Below are 16763 nucleotides of genomic sequence, written 5' to 3'. Positions count from 1 at the left end.
AAGAACTGTAACACTCACCGCGAGGGTCCGCGGCTTCATTCTTGCAGTCAGTGAGACCAAGAACCCACCAATTCCAGATATAACAGGACACAAAGTCCAAACCCAGGCATCTGATTCAGCAACTGCAACTTTATTGATGACATTAGGGTCAAGAGGCAGAAAACCACATTTTATAGATGAGGAGACTAGGTCTCAGTGCTTAAGTGACTAATCTAAAGTCATGGAGCTTAAGTCACACATTTATTCAGTAACTGTACAGGAGATATGAAGACGTGGTTCTGAAAGAACAAGGGGAGGGAGTCACAGACACAAAGCTGGAGTATAACTTATTAAATGCTAGCCAAGCAAAGACCTAGGAGCAACCCAGAGGAAGGAACAGTCAATTCCCTGACAGAAAGCGGGTTGGCAGGGAGCAAGGGAGCCTCCCAAAAGCATACTTGGTTCTGGGCCTTATAACTGAGCTAGGAAGGATAAGGAGCGCTAGACCATGGCAGGGGCTCTAGGAAGAGGCAGCAGCATCATTCATATCAAGAAACAATTCCGTAGGGCATTCAGACGAAGAAGTCAAGACTGTTACTTCACTAGAAAAGATGGGAAGAAATATAAACCCAGACATTCAAATAACTTCTGAAAGGTCTTCAATATAAAACTTTCCCAAACAAAAGTATCTTAATCATCCTTTTATGGATGGGGCAGGACTGGGGAGGCAAATGCATGCAGGAAAGAGAGAGACAGTGAGAGAAAACACAGGAGAGTGTACCTCCAAAAATCGAAAGGGAAGTTTTTTGCCCTGAAGACCAAAATACAGCTATGGTTTATATGTATACACACACACACACACACATATATAATATATATTATAATATATAAAATTTATAATAGACAAATGTTACTACCTTTCATGAAATCTAAATTAACCTCAATGCTCATGTGAGATCAGTGCTATTTCCACTTTAAAAGGAAACAGCAAGGATGGCAGATTTGAGACCTCAACCTCTGGGCTCTCCACCTTACAGAGTTTTCCTTTTAGTCCAAAGTTGAACCTGATCTTACTATTTTCCTATTTTTACTAAAGGTGCTTACACTTTAATTAAAGTGTGACTGAGAAAATATAAAAATGTTATTCACAAATTCACATTCTGCCTCTACAATAGATTGTATATTTTCTCTATCTTTTTAGGCTTTAAATTTCCTCCCTCTTACTTGAGAAGGGAGTTTCTGGCATGTTCAAAATCTATATCAAACCATACACTTAATTGAGCAATTTTCTGAGCATATTCAATATGATAGCCTCTAGCTACAAGCCCAACAACTTTCACATATGCCCAACAAAAGCTTGTTAATTACCTCTACATCAGAATTAAGCATTCTACAATAAGCCAAAAATTAACATAATAGACTAAAAAACTTTAAATTTAAACATAGATCAAAGTGATTAAATCTTCAACAAACCAATAAAAGCAGCCAAAAAAAAAAAATCAATTGTTACATTCACATCCCTACTGATGGACTACAAAATGTTTTCCAATGTTACTTTTTTAATAATATAAATGGATTTTGGATAACATACTTACCTTCTTAACCAGTCCCTCCCAAGGTGAATGGCCCGTCTTTGTGAGACCCTGCTTTGATGGGAAGGGGAGTGAGAGGGCATGAAGTATACAACCTGATGCCAAAGATCAAATTGCATATCAAAGCTCAAAATGCATACCAACTATACACTGATCATTGAGCAATTTTCTAAACAGATCTATACTGTTCAATATAATAGCCACTAGCCACATGGGGCCATGAGCACTTGTATGTGGCTATTACAAATTCAGGTGTGTTTTAAATGCTAAATACATGATAGACTTGGAAAAAAATAGTACAGATAGAACAACCTTCAGTTTCAAGGGCCCTGTGCTGGAATCTAAGTCTAGCTGTTTATGTATTAGATTATTAGATACTAGCTCCAAAACTTTTTATTCTCCAAGTTTGAAATGGGACTCTGAATTCTTTTTAAATTTCCCAGGCAAAACTCTTCCGTAACTATGTTTAGAAAACAAGTGTCCTCATCAGCAAAGCTCTTGGTCACAAACCAACCTCAAAGTCAACAAGAGATGACAGGACCCAAAGGCAAAGGAATGAACCACTTTTTAAATCTTTATAATACAAATTAAACAGAAATAAGACACCATCAGATTGCCCAAATTTTAAAGTCTCACAATACCAAGATAGACTATGATGCAGAGCAATGGGATTTCTCGCACATAGCCGAAAACTACTTTAGAAAAAAGCTCAGTGTTTTCTTACAGGATTGAAAATAGTCCTATCTGTGACCAACCACTCCAATATCCACGTGTTTAACACGGGGTAGGAGATACATGTACAAGAATATTCAACACAATGTTGTTCATCATAGCCAAATGCGAAAAAAAAAAAAAAAATTAACAGCAAAATGGCTAAATATATCGTGGTATATCCACACAATGGGAAACTACACAGAAAAACAAAAGTGAAAGAACTGTAACTCCTTACAAAAATATGAACTGAATTCAACACATAATGTTGTGCAGAAGAAACTATGCATCTCTTGAATCAATCCAGAAGAATACATTATAACATATAAACCTATTTCACAGAAGTTCCAAAAAGCAAGTAATAAACCATTTGTCTAGGAATGTCTACAAAATTCATAAAATTATAAAGAAGAACATGAAAGTGATTATGACTGAAGTCACTGAAGTATTACCTATGAAAGGAGAGAAGAGGTTACAATAATGACAGACAAACAGGGAACTTTTGTGGCCTGGTAATACTCTACCTTTTGCCCAGGGTGGTTACATAAATATTGGCTTTTTAGTTTTTTGTTAAATCTTATGTATTAGACTCAAATATACGTAATGGCTGTAATGAAACAGAGGTTCACAAAACTGTCCAAAGCAGATACCCCTGCTTAAAGAGCTTCACTTGAAGAAAGGGAAAAGCACACCATTCTTGGATAGGAAGACTCAGAATCATAAAGATGTTCGTTTCTCCTTATGTTAATCATATAATTTAAGTACATATAATAAAAATGTCAATAGGCTTTTTCAAAAAGAAAAGTCAATTTAAAAATTAATAGAGAAATATAAACATATGAGATAGCCAAGAAATTTGTAATGACGGTGGATTGACTGCCCTTTCAGAGACTAGAATAAAATTTTTTAAAAGTTAGAATGATGAGCAGATAAACAGATCAACAAAATATAACTGGAATTCCCGAGATAGAGCCAAACACATAATGGGTATTCAGAATACAATAAAGGTATTATCTGAAATGTTTTGAGTGTAACACAAAATTTGGAAGCAATTTTTAAAATTAGATACAATTCCACTACATAAGTATAAAAAAATCCCTCATGGCAAAACAGGGTAAGCAAAGTCAAAGGACAAACAACAAACTTAAAAGCAACAGTATGTCACATCGCCAAGAGCTAATTTCCTTAATATATCTAAAGCTCCTACACATCAACAATAAAACAGTAACCATATAAAAGAAAAATAGGTAGAGTATAGGCACAATCAGCTCTGAGAAAAAGAATTACCAATGACTCATTCATATGAAAAGATGCCCAAACTCTATAATAAGAGAAATAGAAGTTAAAAATCAAATAAAATAACATTTTCACCTATCAGATAAACTTAAGCAGCACTCTGCACTGGTGAGTGTATAAGGAAACAGACACACTAAAACACTGTTGGTAAAAGTATATACCAATATAACATTAATGGAAAATAATTTAGAAATGTGAGAGATGATATATTTACATTTATGCATATGTACTTCAGCACTGATATAATAGGAAAATTGGAAAACAGGGGGACTACTAAAGCATGTTACATTCAGTCGATGGAATGAATGCTCTACAGCCAACACAAAGAATGAGGCAGTCCCATAAGTACTAATGTGAAATGGTCTTTTAGGTATCCGTAGCAGCAGATCTTTTTCCTTGTAGGCTTCACTACTGGTAGAGTCAACTTTGGTAAGGTAATGGAGAACATCTAGTTGAAGAACTATGACCTCCCCATAAATACTAAAGATGAATTCAATGCTACCAACTGAGGAAAGAGCTTTTTATAAACCAGCATAAAAATCTACAAATTACCTACAAAAAAAAAAAAATAACATTCTATGGAAAAATTAAACTAAAAACATCCAAAACTGAATTCTTAATGTACTTGCACCCTAACCTGCCTCCTCATCCTACCAAATCTGCCTCCTTTCCTGATAGATCTCCTATTTTACTTCATGGGGTCGCTTCTACCCAGCTCCTCAAGTTAGAAACAAGAGCCTTTATTCATATTTTCTGGGCTCCCAAAATACTTTTAAAATAATTTCTGTAAGTGCTTATATTAAATTGTCACTGGCCTATAAGGTTGACTTTCCCTTTAGACTGTGAGCTTCTTAAGGCTTGGGAACAATTTTATTCATCTTTGCATTCCTACCAATCCCTGAGTGGAAGGCCTGGCTCCATTTGTGCTTTTCATTCACTGAAAGAAAAAATGGGGGAGGGGAGATCATGCCTCAAGAGTTTGCTTAAAGTCAAGGGGAGCAGACTAATAAACAGTTCCTTCCATCTTTACTTCCATTTACCTTCCATCTTTCCTAAAGGGCTTAAAGCTCTTAATATTAATTGCTACAATTAGAAACTCTGTAACTACAAATGTAAAATAAATACAAGAAGCATAAAGACAACTTATTAAACATTCAGTAAGCATTTCTTGTATGAGTACAATGGATGAACACAGACATGGTTGTCCCTGCACTCACAAAACTTAAAAGCCAGTAAAAGGACAATTAAATGAACAATACAAATGATGATCACCAAGTTTTTTATTACACAGAGAACAAGCATCATGAGAACGCAATAGAGAGATTTTTTTGACATTCCTCTCTCAGGGCTCTTTCTTGTCTCCTGAATTATATGGCCACTGTGCATTCTAATCCCACATAAACCAAACACACTCAGCTCAGCCAGTGAGAAGCCCTATTCTGCCAGGACAGGCCTACAGATATCAGACACAACATCCTCTCTTCCTCCCCAGACAACCCCAGACAATGGCACAGAGAACTGCCAGGCTAGAGCCCAAACATCCTTAAACTCCATGGTAAACTGATGATGTTAAAAACAGCCAGAGAATAATTAACTCACAAATCCCCAAGTGCATTCTCAGATCATCCACATGAACCAAAAAGCAGTGAACTTTTCCAAATGCACAAAAACAGAAGCAGAAAGCAAGTGATTTAATCAAGATAAGACAGAGATTAAAGGTAGGCATCTACCTACCACCTGAATGAGTGTTTCATTTTGATCTCTGTCTTGACCAATTATACAAAATTCCTACGAACTGAGAAAAAATTTATTTATACTCCCTTGTGAAATTAAAAGTACTAGATTAACTGCATTCACAAGTGCTAAACTATGAAGCACAAGTAAAGGCTGAACTATGAAGCTTCAGTTTTATTTCAGGTGACCTGCTAAAATAAACACAATCCATATAAAAAATAAAGCCCAACAACATACACACATCCCCAAAAAATCACACAGAACACACACATAGAAAGGGTGGGCCTGCTTCCTATCCACAACACCGTCAAGCTTGCTGTGGTAAATGAAAGCCAGGAAGCTCATCCCTGAACAGGATGAAGGGGGATGAATACAAGAACAAGGAAGCCCTTCTATAAAGACAGTTCAGAGTGTGTCTCTGTGTGTATATATACTCACATGTTTAGTCTCTTAGGTGTGTGAAAGTAAAATAAATACTGGGGCCCCTAAATCACCAAGCTAAAGGGAAAAGTCAAGCTAGGAATTGCTTAGGGCCAACCTGCGTCTCCTTCTATTCGAAGTCACCCCTCTGCTCTCTAAGATAGATGCATATCTGATGCCTCCTTTGGAAAGGCTAATCAAAAACTCAGAGAATGCAACCATTCCTCTCTCACCTACCTATGATCTGGAAGCTCCTTCCCAGCTTCAAGTCTTCCTGTGTTTGCTTCAAGTTGTCCTGCCTTTCTGGACCCAACCAATGTACTTCTTACATATGTTGATTGATGTCTCATGTCTCCCTAAAATGTATAAAACTAAGCTGTGTCCCGGTCACCCTGGGCACATGTCATCAGGACTTCCTGAGGCTGTGTCAGGGGCGTGCATCCTCAACCTTGGCAAAATAAGCTTTCTAAATTAACTGAGACCTGTCTCAAATTTTCTGGATTCACAGTGGCACATAATGGCACATAATGCCAGCAAATCAGAAGACCTGATGAAAGGAAAAAGAAGGTAGTCTAACTTCATTATGACTGAAAAAAATGAATCTGGCATATCCATACAATAGGATATTACTTAGCAAATAAAAAAACTAACTATTGACACACAAAACAGCATGAATAAATCTCAAAATAATTGAGTGAAAGAAGTCAGAACAAAAGATTACCCACTGTGTGATTCTATTTATATAATATGTAAATTAGAAAATGCAAACTAATCTATAGTTACAAAAAGCTTATCAGTGGCTGGCTGTGGATCAGAGGCAGGAGGGAGACAGTACTGAAGGGTACGAGGAAACTGTCGGGGTGACAGGCATGTCTATTATCTTTAGTGGTGAGAGCTTTATGGGTGGATACCTATGTCAAAACATCAAACTTCACACTTCTAATATGTGCAGCTTGGGTGTCACTTTACTCCTCAATAAAACTGTTTAACATTTTTTAATAAAAATAAGTTCACATTGACCATTTCAGTTTAAATGAAAACTTACAATATGAAGGAGATTATTTTCACATTCAGAAGGATATTTTATCACAGTTACATAACATACATATCATGCTTTGTGGGCAAGCAATTTCAGAATGAATACAGATACGGAATATTTAAATGTCTGTATTTCTTCCCATTCATCCTTTTCACGATTTAAAAGAAGCTAAAGCATTTTACAGAAAATTCCCATCACTTTCAAGTTTCTTACAGAGACTCTCTAAAATTCAATAAACATCTAACTTTTTGGAAAAGATGGGACCTTAAAGACCATCCTGCCCAACTTTCTCAATTTGAGGAAGCAAACTGAAGAGCCCATCCCCTTGCGGAGTTCATCCAGTCTTACGGCTTTGAAGTCAGCTCTACTTTGCTGACACCTACCTTTGTCATTTTAATCGACATCGCCACTGAACTACAGACATTTATTCAACTGCCCACTAAGCTACCTCACTTGACTACCTAAGAAGTATCTAAAACCTATTGCGTCCAAAAGGGATATTCTGATTCCCCTCACCATCAACTTCTCCAATTTTCCCCATCTCAGTAACTGAACCATCACACATCCAGTTGTTCAAACAAAACAAAACCTAGAAATCATCTCCTGCCTTCCACATAGAATCCACACTTAAGTTCTTTAGCTCTGTCTGCAAAGTACATTGCCAAAGCTGTCCCAGGCTCCATCTAGATGGCTGCTATGGCTTCTTACACAGACAACAGCTCAAAAAGGTCCCCATTTCCTCTTCTGCCTCTACATAGTATCCACAGTCATGGGGCCATCAATCCCCAGACCTAGAACACTTACAGACTTAATGCCATGATTAAAGTGAAATCCTAACTCCTTATTCTGCCCTAAAAGATCAAGGCCCCTGGACAGGCCTGGTGGTTCACACCTGTAATCCCAGCACTTTGGGAGGCCGAGGCAGGTGGATCCCAAGGTCAGGAGTTCGAGACCAGCCTGTTCAATATGGTGAAACCCCATCTCTACTAAAAATACAAAAATTAACCAGGCATGGTGGCCGACGCCTGTAGTCCCAGCTACTCAGGACGCTGAGGCAGGAGAATTGCTTGAACCCGGGAGGCGGAGGTTGCAGTGAGCTGAGATCAGGCCACTGCTCTCCAGCCTGGAGACTCTGTCTCAAAAAAAAAAAAAAAAAAAAAAAAAAGATCAAGGCCCCTTCCACCTCTGTAGCCTCATTTAGCACTATCTCTTTTCTGGCTACATTTCAACATTTCATACTGACTGTCTCCAACACACTAAACTCATTTCCACCTCTAAAGCAACGCTTTCCCACCTCCATACCCGAAATGCACACAGATACTTCACCATTCACATCTCAACTCAAATAACATCTTCAAAAGCTTCCCAGACCTCACAATCTACAGAAGCATCCCCTGGTGAGAAGTTGGTGGTGAGGAGAATCAGGAGTTCCCTTTTGGCCACAATAAGTTTAGATATTTATTAGGTATTCAAGTGACTAGCTAATTCACTTATGATAGACCCCACTTTACTGACTTTACAGTACTTATCACTACCTAAAATTATCTTGTGAAGTTTTTTACTTATTTATTACATATGCTAATAAAATTCATTCATTCATTTATTCATTCATTCATTCATTCCTGCTGTGCCTATAAGCAGCATTAGCCCAAATAAGAATTGTGATCCTTTCTTATTTCACTTGAAAGCATTCATCTCCAGGTGCCTGGTACTACTGGGTAAAAAGTACCCACATCCCTTTAAACAAAAAAAACAAAAAACAAAAAACGGTCTATTTTGATCCTTTTGTAATTCCTAAGTGTGATGATTATTTTTACCTTTTTACAACATCAGCACATTACCTGTCTGATGTTTAAAACTAAAGGTCAATTTCAACTGTCCTATTAATTTTACAAGATCCCAAATCTCCTTCCTCAACCTTTTTACATCAGCACATTACCTGTCTGATGTTTAAAAATAAAAGTCAATTTCAACTGTCCTGTTAATTTTACAAGTCTCCAAATTATGCTTCTAAAGAAATGAAAAATTCAAATCCTGACCTGCCTCATTATCATGAGATTTCTATTTGATACAATATCAACTTATCAATTTAGAGGTATGATGTTGATTTTGGGATTGCACTGCCTCTCACTAAAAAAATACACTTTTCAATAAGGATCACGTCAATATAAAAAGTGTTAACTTTTAGTGATTAGATTGGGATCTGTAATATCTTGCCTTTGGGGTACTTGGCCAATAATCACTTACATAATATACTATCTAAATGCACCAATTTAAACATTTTTAATGCCTTAATTTTCTTTTTTCAAATTTTAAAGTTTTCAGACACTGTTACCAAAAAAAATCACAATAGATTTTTTATCAGGATGGTACACATTATAAATGATCTCACAGTAAATCATTAATCACTGGGACGTACATTTCATAAGGACAGAGATTTTTATCCATTTTGTTCATTGTATCCCCCAGCACATTCCTGGCACATTATCAGCTTTACAAATATGTGTTGTTAAATACCTGCAAGCTCCTGTTTTATCTCACGGAGATCACCACATTATTCCAAATTTAGAAGGTACTGCCAATATGTGTAATCTCTTCTTGCTATTGCTTGATGTCATTAAAATATTAAGCATGAGCTGAACAGCAATTCCAAAGCACAAGTGCTTGACTTTCAAGCTATATAGTGATATGTGGCAAATGGGCAGCAAGAGATCAACACAGACTTTCGCATAAGATGTGATCAACATAGATTCTCTTATGCTGTACTCCGGCAAGACTCAATATGGAATCTGGATACACGAACTGCTCTAGGGCTAGGGAGAAAGCCACCGATGGAAGACCATCTATGCATCTCTGAATACAGGCTGCCAGAGTATCAAATTTTATACTGACCCCAAGGTGAATGTTAAATAGCTCTACAGGGCTGATAACAAAAGTCGCCATAATAAAGTAGTCAGAAGCAACAATTGTGAATCATAGAAAAGAAGCTCAGTTTTGAGTGTGCTGCAAGTAATTTATACTAATGAAAATTAAAATAGTGAAGTTTATGAATAATTTAATAAAGATTATTCCTAAAACATTACTCTTGCCTTCATATTTCTAAGAAAAAAACAGTAGAGATACAACTAGTTTGCTGGGAACTACATATAACACAGTGAACACAAGTGGGATGTGTGTCATATGAATGCCACCTATCATATCAAAGTAGCTGACACTGCAGATCTGAAGCAAGCAGCTCTCTACCACCTAACAAATCCTAAATACAAATCCCTGTTCCAACCTTGATCAAGTAACCTTGACATTTACCACCTCTTTCTTAATATGAAAATAGGAATAATCTCTGTCTAGATTTGTAAATAATGAAATTTATAAAGAAAAAGAAAAACAAACAAACATACACTTCTGATACTTTGATCAACATGGTGTGCCTACCTGAACGACTGGATGAGGTGGAGCAGGTTCAGAAACCACTGGGAGAGCTCCAATACAAGGCAAGAAGACAAGAAAACAGGCTATTATTTAACAAACAAAACAACCTGTTATAAAATATGCATTATACCACTTCACATCCACCAAGATGCCTGTAATCAAAAAGACGGTAAGTGTTGACAAGAATGTAAAGAAACTGGAACCCTCACATATTGATGGTGAAAATGTAAAATGGTACAGTCACTTTGGAAAACAGTTCCTCAAAATGTTAGGCACAGTTATCGTATGACCCAGCAATTCCACTACCAGGCATACACACAAATGAACTGAAAACTTAAATCTACACAAAAGCTTCTACACAAATGTTCACAGCAGCATTATTCATAATTGCGAGAAAGTGAAAGCAACCCAAATGTCCATCAACAGGCAGACAAATAAAATGTGGTATATCCATATAGTGGAATGTTTGGCAATAATAAGAAATGCATGATGATACGCAAAGATAGATAAACCTTGAAAACATGCTACTGAAAGAAGTCAGACACAAAAGACCGCATGTCGTATGATCCCACTCACATAAAATGTCTAGAATAAGCAAATCTATAGAGACAGAAAGTAGATGAGCAGTTGCTTAAGGCCGAGGGGTTTGGGAAAAATGGGGAGTGACTGCTAATAGGTGCAAGGTTTTTTTTGTGATGGAAATGTTACAGATTAGACAGCGGTGATAGCTGCACATCTGTGAATACATTAAAACCATTGAACTGTACACTTTAAATGGGTGAGTCCTGACGGGCAACGGTGGCTCACGCCTGTAATCCCAGCACTTTGGGAGGCCGAGGTGGGTGGATCACGAGGTCAGGAAATCGAGACCATCCTGGCTAACATGGTGAAACTCCGTCTCGACTAAAAACACAAAAAAATTAGCTGGGTATGGTGGCTGGCGCCTGTAGTTCCAGCTACTTGGGAAGCTGAGGCAGGAGAATGGAGTGAACCTGGGAGGTGGAGCTTGCAGTGAGCCGAGATGGCACCACTGCACTCCAGCCTGGGTGACAGAGTGAGACTCCGTTTCAAAAATAAATAAATAAATAAATGGGTGAGTCCTATGGTATGTGAATTATATCTTGATAAAGCTATTAAAATATATTGTGTATTATCTTTAAATAATTATAGCTTTCAACCATCAAATGATATGTCTTATCAAGATGAAGTATGGATATGTTGTCACCCCAACAGCTACATTCCACGTAGTTCACAAAGTTCTGTCGCAGCCCCCAGTCCCCATGACCAAGAGTCTTCCCCAGGCCTTTTCTTCCCGGAGAAGATACTCTTTCTTCCTAGAATCACAAGTGGAGCTGGTTTCAACTGGGGCTGCTTCTGTGACAAGAAAGAATGGGCCAACACTCAAAGAAAAGCAGAATGAGAGAGGGAGTGGGGCAGTGAGATAAGCAGGGAGAGGGAAAGAGGAAGTGGAGAAAGGAGCAGACACAGAGAGGAAGAGCACTGTATTTATTATTGGGGCATTTGCATCCAGCCATGCTGGCTAGTTTAAAGTGGGTTTCTGTAATTTGCTTTTAGGGGAGTCTTAATATGTTATTTCACAACAAACTCTTTCCTCATTTAACGGATGAACTTTCTAAGGATCTATACACAAGTAAAACTAAATCCTGGGCCATTTTTGTTTAATAACAAGACATATGAAACATTGGAAAGAGCACATATAGCTCAGTGGTTAAATGAAGTCAGACAGATTTAGATTCAAATGTGAGTCCTAGGCTTACCTAAGTGACCTTGGTAACACTATTTAACTTCCCCAAACCTTAGTTGCCTCTTCTGTAAAATGGGAGCCCTGGGTTTGGTTTCCTTATAGACAGGCCACTGTCCGGATTAAATGAGATAACCCATGGCAGGGTCTCGGTACAGTACCTAGCATATGAAAACACAAATATATGACCCACCATTATTAGTGGTAAACTCATGATTTATCACAGATATATTTAGAGCATAGAAAAGTTTTGATTTAAAGCAAAGAGAGTATGAATAAGACTAGTAGGTAAGACCTGGAGAAAGCTGTATCACACTTCACAAAAAATATTTTTCATTCATTTGGAGAGCATTATTTTTAAGATATGTTAGAAACTAAACCTAGCAATGGTAAACACAACAGCCAGAACCAAAAATGCTAATTCATAAAAATCAATTCCGGTTCATAGCTAACCTTGTCAAATACATACCTTAGTCAGAGTTACTTCTTCTTAGCCTTCAGTCTGCAATCACTTTTGAAAACCACTCCCCACTTGCAAACAGACAGCTTTAGATGATTATTTAGATTGCTAAGCTTTCTGTTCTTCTATGACACTGAATATTAATGCATCCACATGAGAGAATTACCTCCATTCATCTACTGCCTGTAGATATCACTAACTTGACTCAGACATAAGTTCTCCCCAAAAGTGACCCTGTGATCACCCAGCTGAGTTTATTCATTCATTCAACAAAGATTTAGTGAGACCCTACTATGTGCCAGGTACTGTACTAGGTACTAGAGATGCAGAGAATAAAATAGGTACCTCTTCTCTCTGTTCTCATGAGGACCTGTTGCCTCCTCATCAGAACATTAACCACACTGATTTCTGATTTCCTAATTACTTCTCTGTAACCCCTACAGAGACTCTAAGCAAACCTGAGGTCAGGGACCATAGCAAATCTGATTTTCATTGTATCACATTATTTTGAATAACAAGTCATGGAAAAAAATGAAATAGAATGAGTTGTCTGCACAGTATAGCCACAGTATAGCTATTCACATGGTCAAAGACTCATGCAGAGCAAACTCTGAAGTGTGTAGAGACACATAGGCTTTACAGGTCACTGAGACTCCCATCAGTGCCAAATATAGTCTGCCACTCATGTCCTGGCTACATCTAGAGCTTGATCCAAATTATATGATACAGATATAAAACTATATGATACAGATATAAAATTATATGATACAGATATAAAATATTACATTTATTTTTATAAATACATATATTAGATTATCTTTTCACTGAAAATATGTCTATATAAGGTAAAGAAGAATAAAACTGCACATAGATTAGCTAATATAGAATTTCTTAGGTGAAACCCACCAATTCCAGAAAAAGCATGAACTACTACAACTCACCCAATATGAATTTAAATAGCCCTATAATTAACTGTTAAGAAAACTGAATTTGTAATTGAAAATCTCATGGAAAAAAAAATCTCTAGGCCAGCCAGGCACAGTGGCTCACGCCTGTAATCCCAGAACTTTGGGAGGCTGAAACAGGTGGATCACTGAGGTCCGGAGTTCGAGACCAACCTGACCAACATGGTGAAACCCCGTCTCTACTCAAAATACAAAAAAATTAGCCAGGCGTGATGACACACACCTGTAATCCCAGCTACTGAGGCTGAGGCAGGAGAATCACTTGAACCTGCGAGGCAGAGGTTGCAGTGAGCCAAAGTTGTGCCACTGCACTCCAGCCTGGGCAACAAGAGCAAAACTCCATCTAAAAGAAAGAAAGAAAAAGAAGAAAGAAAAGAAGGAAAAGAAGGAAGGAAGGAAGGAAGGAAGGAAGGAAGGAAGGAAGGAAGGAAGGAAGGAAGGAAGGAAGGAAGGAAGGAAGGAAGGAAGGAAAGAAAGAAGGAAGGAAAGAAGGGAGGGAGGGAGGGAGGGAGGAAGGGAGGGAGGGAGGGAGGGAAGGAAGGAAGGAAGGAAGGAAGGAAGGGAGGGAGGGAGGGAGGGAGGGAGGGAGGGAGGGAGGGAGGGAGGGAGGGAAAGGAAAGAAATATCTAGGACCAGATGGTTTTACTGGAGAATTCTATTTAAAAAATAATTAACACTCATTGTATACAATCCCTCCCAGGAAACAGAAGAGGAAGGAATACATCTCACTTCAATAAAGGGAGTGTTCTAGACTTAAGAAGACTAAAGAGACATGAGAACTAAATGCAACCTGTAATTCCAAACTAGATCCTGTTGCTAAACAGAATTTGATGAGATAACTGGTAAAACTTGAATAAAGTCAAAGATGTGATGATGGAAATGTATTAATTTTCTCATTTTGATGGTCATTTTAATATTACACAGAAGAATGTCCTTTTTTAGGAAAATACCACAAAATATTCGGACGCGATGGGTCATCAAGTCAGCAACTTACTCTCAAATGGTTCAGGAAAAAAAAATGTTCTCTGAAATGTACTCATAACCTTCCTGTAAATTTAATATTGTTTTAAAACAAAAAAATTATTTCTTAAAAATATAGAAGGCTATCTTTATGATCTCAGGATATAGAAGAATTTCCTAAACTAGGTATAAAAATATTGTAAATCATGAATGTTATAAATTCAGTAACATGAACATTAAGAATTTTATAAATGGAACATTATTCAGCTTTTCAAAAGGAAAGAAATTCTGGCTTTTATAAGTCACATAACATATATCATATGTGACAACATGGATGAACCCTGAAGACATATGCTAACTCAAATATGCCACTCACAAAAAGACAAACACTGTGAAATTCCGCTTATATGTGGTATCTAGAACAGTCAAATTCATAGAAACAAAAGGCCAGGCTGGGCCTGGGGGAAAATAGGGATTTGTTTAATTAATATACTGTTTCAGTTCTGTAAGATGAAAAAGTCCTGGAGATCTACTACCCAACATTGTTAGTACACTTATCACTACTGAACTACACACTTAAAGATGGTGAAGACGGCAAATTTCATGTTTATTACCACATACATATATTCATTTATTGACAATACTATGAAGAAAGGAAGGAAATAACACAATATTGCAGAAGTCACTCCTCTCTGGGATGGGATCTAAAAAGGGCACACAGGGAACTTAAAAAAAATTTCCTTAAGTTTGAGTGCAAGTGGCTTTCATCATCCTCCAAAAGGATACCTCTTGCAAATCTAATTTTTAAAATCAACTCCCCAGGAAAGGGAAGATGTACCAGTACAAAAAGCTCTAAAAATAAATAAAGAACTAAAGGAGAGGGAAGAGAAAAGGAAAGAACCAGGAATTCTCCCAATATTATTAACTTTAAAGTATATTTTCTAAATAATAAAGGATCAATTTCTGTACGACAACTTAGTTATAAGTAGTACTGAGTAGTACTGATCAAATTAGATGGAACTTTATATAACTACCAAATATCTTTTTAAAATATGGAGCCAAATAATATCAAACCCTCAGCCTCCCTATATTACTCACCGAAACAGGAGGAGTCAGACAGGACAGCGGCAGTCCTCAGTGGTCTGACCAAGGGGAAGCAGAAAGAGGTGCTGAGGGCCAGCGTTCTGCCTGGAGAAAAATGGAAGCTGGCGGCTACACAGAATACAGCTTGTTCAGAGGCCTCCCACTCCTGACTGGTTTCCCTCTAAGAAAAAAAAAAAAAAAAAAGGTAAGGCTCAAAAATATATGCACATAGTTCCTAGGGGGAAAAAATAAATGTCTAATTCTTCTCCTCAGTAGCTTTAAGACATGCAAATCAAATTCTGAATTTTCTACTGTTCAACTGGCTGTATCAGCTGGGACTCAGGTCAGATACAGACGGGTCACAGATGCTGACTGAAAATCACCTATATTTTACTCTTATTTTTATTCACAATGCTTTCAGGAAAAAAACAAGTTTGATTTAAATTTTTCTCATTCTATTCAAATCACCATAGGCTCTTTATCAAATGAAATTATTACTGTGAAAAATACAATGGAATCCTTTAAAGATAAAATGTGCAACCTCCAAATAGAATCTTAAGTCCTGCCCCATACCCTGAACTCCAGACTCACATTTTCAATGGTCTCCATATTTCTACTTCAAAGTCTAGCAAGCCTCTGAAACTTAACACAGTCGAAAGGAAAATCTTTCATATTCACCCTTTCTCATATTCTAACAGCCACTTCTCTTCCAGGCAGGCGCAAGAGGCTGTCACACTTACCTTTCACTGAGCCGTTAGCATTTAAACTGTCCATGGATGGCAAAGCTAAAAGAGTACTGACTGTAACACTCCTTCTAGGGCCGCATGGTCCACACAGAGTTCTGCTCCTGCCAGCGCCGAAAAGCACTCAACCTGGCTCCCGCACCCGCTTACCTGCGTGTTCCCTCCCACAAGGGGTTGAGCACACGGGGTTCCAGTATGTGGGGTCTGCACCTGCCAGCGCCTAAGTGGCTGGTTACTTTTGGCACCCACATCCCAGTTCCTGCCAGCAAAGGGGTCAGGGAAATTATCTTGCTTCACTACCTCAGCCAGGTGACCAAATTAACGTCAACAATAACCAGTCACACTGAAAGCACACACCTAGGAAAGGGGACTGTGCCCCTCTGCAAGCCAGGAAGAGAGTCCTCACTGGAACCCAACCCTGCTGACACCCAGATCTCAGACTTCCAGTCTCCGGATCTGTGAAAAAATAAATTTCTGTTGTTTAATCCATGCAGTCTGTGGTATTTTATTATGGCAGCTAACTAATACAGACCTTAAGCAAAAACTAAAGAAATCAATCAAGTAAAGAATTTAGTCAATAATAATGTACC

General features: G+C 37.8%; 1 long non-coding RNA gene across 1 annotated transcript in view; it reads right to left on the bottom strand.

Moving 5' to 3' along the window:
• LOC102128875 (uncharacterized) overlaps positions 1-15581 on the bottom strand; it is a 196242-nt gene extending 180661 nt beyond the window's left edge. The window contains exon 1 of the long non-coding RNA XR_012416925.1: positions 15446-15581. This is a non-coding gene — a long non-coding RNA (uncharacterized lncRNA). The remainder of the gene's footprint in view (positions 1-15445) is intronic.
• Positions 15582-16763: the final 1182 nt, after the last annotated feature.

The sequence above is a fragment of the Macaca fascicularis genome, chromosome 8, assembly GCF_037993035.2.
Source record: "Macaca fascicularis isolate 582-1 chromosome 8, T2T-MFA8v1.1".
NCBI lineage: Eukaryota > Metazoa > Chordata > Mammalia > Primates > Cercopithecidae > Macaca > Macaca fascicularis.
The sequence above is the reverse complement of the archived record's forward strand: the minus strand, read 5'-3'. Positions and strand labels throughout refer to the sequence as shown.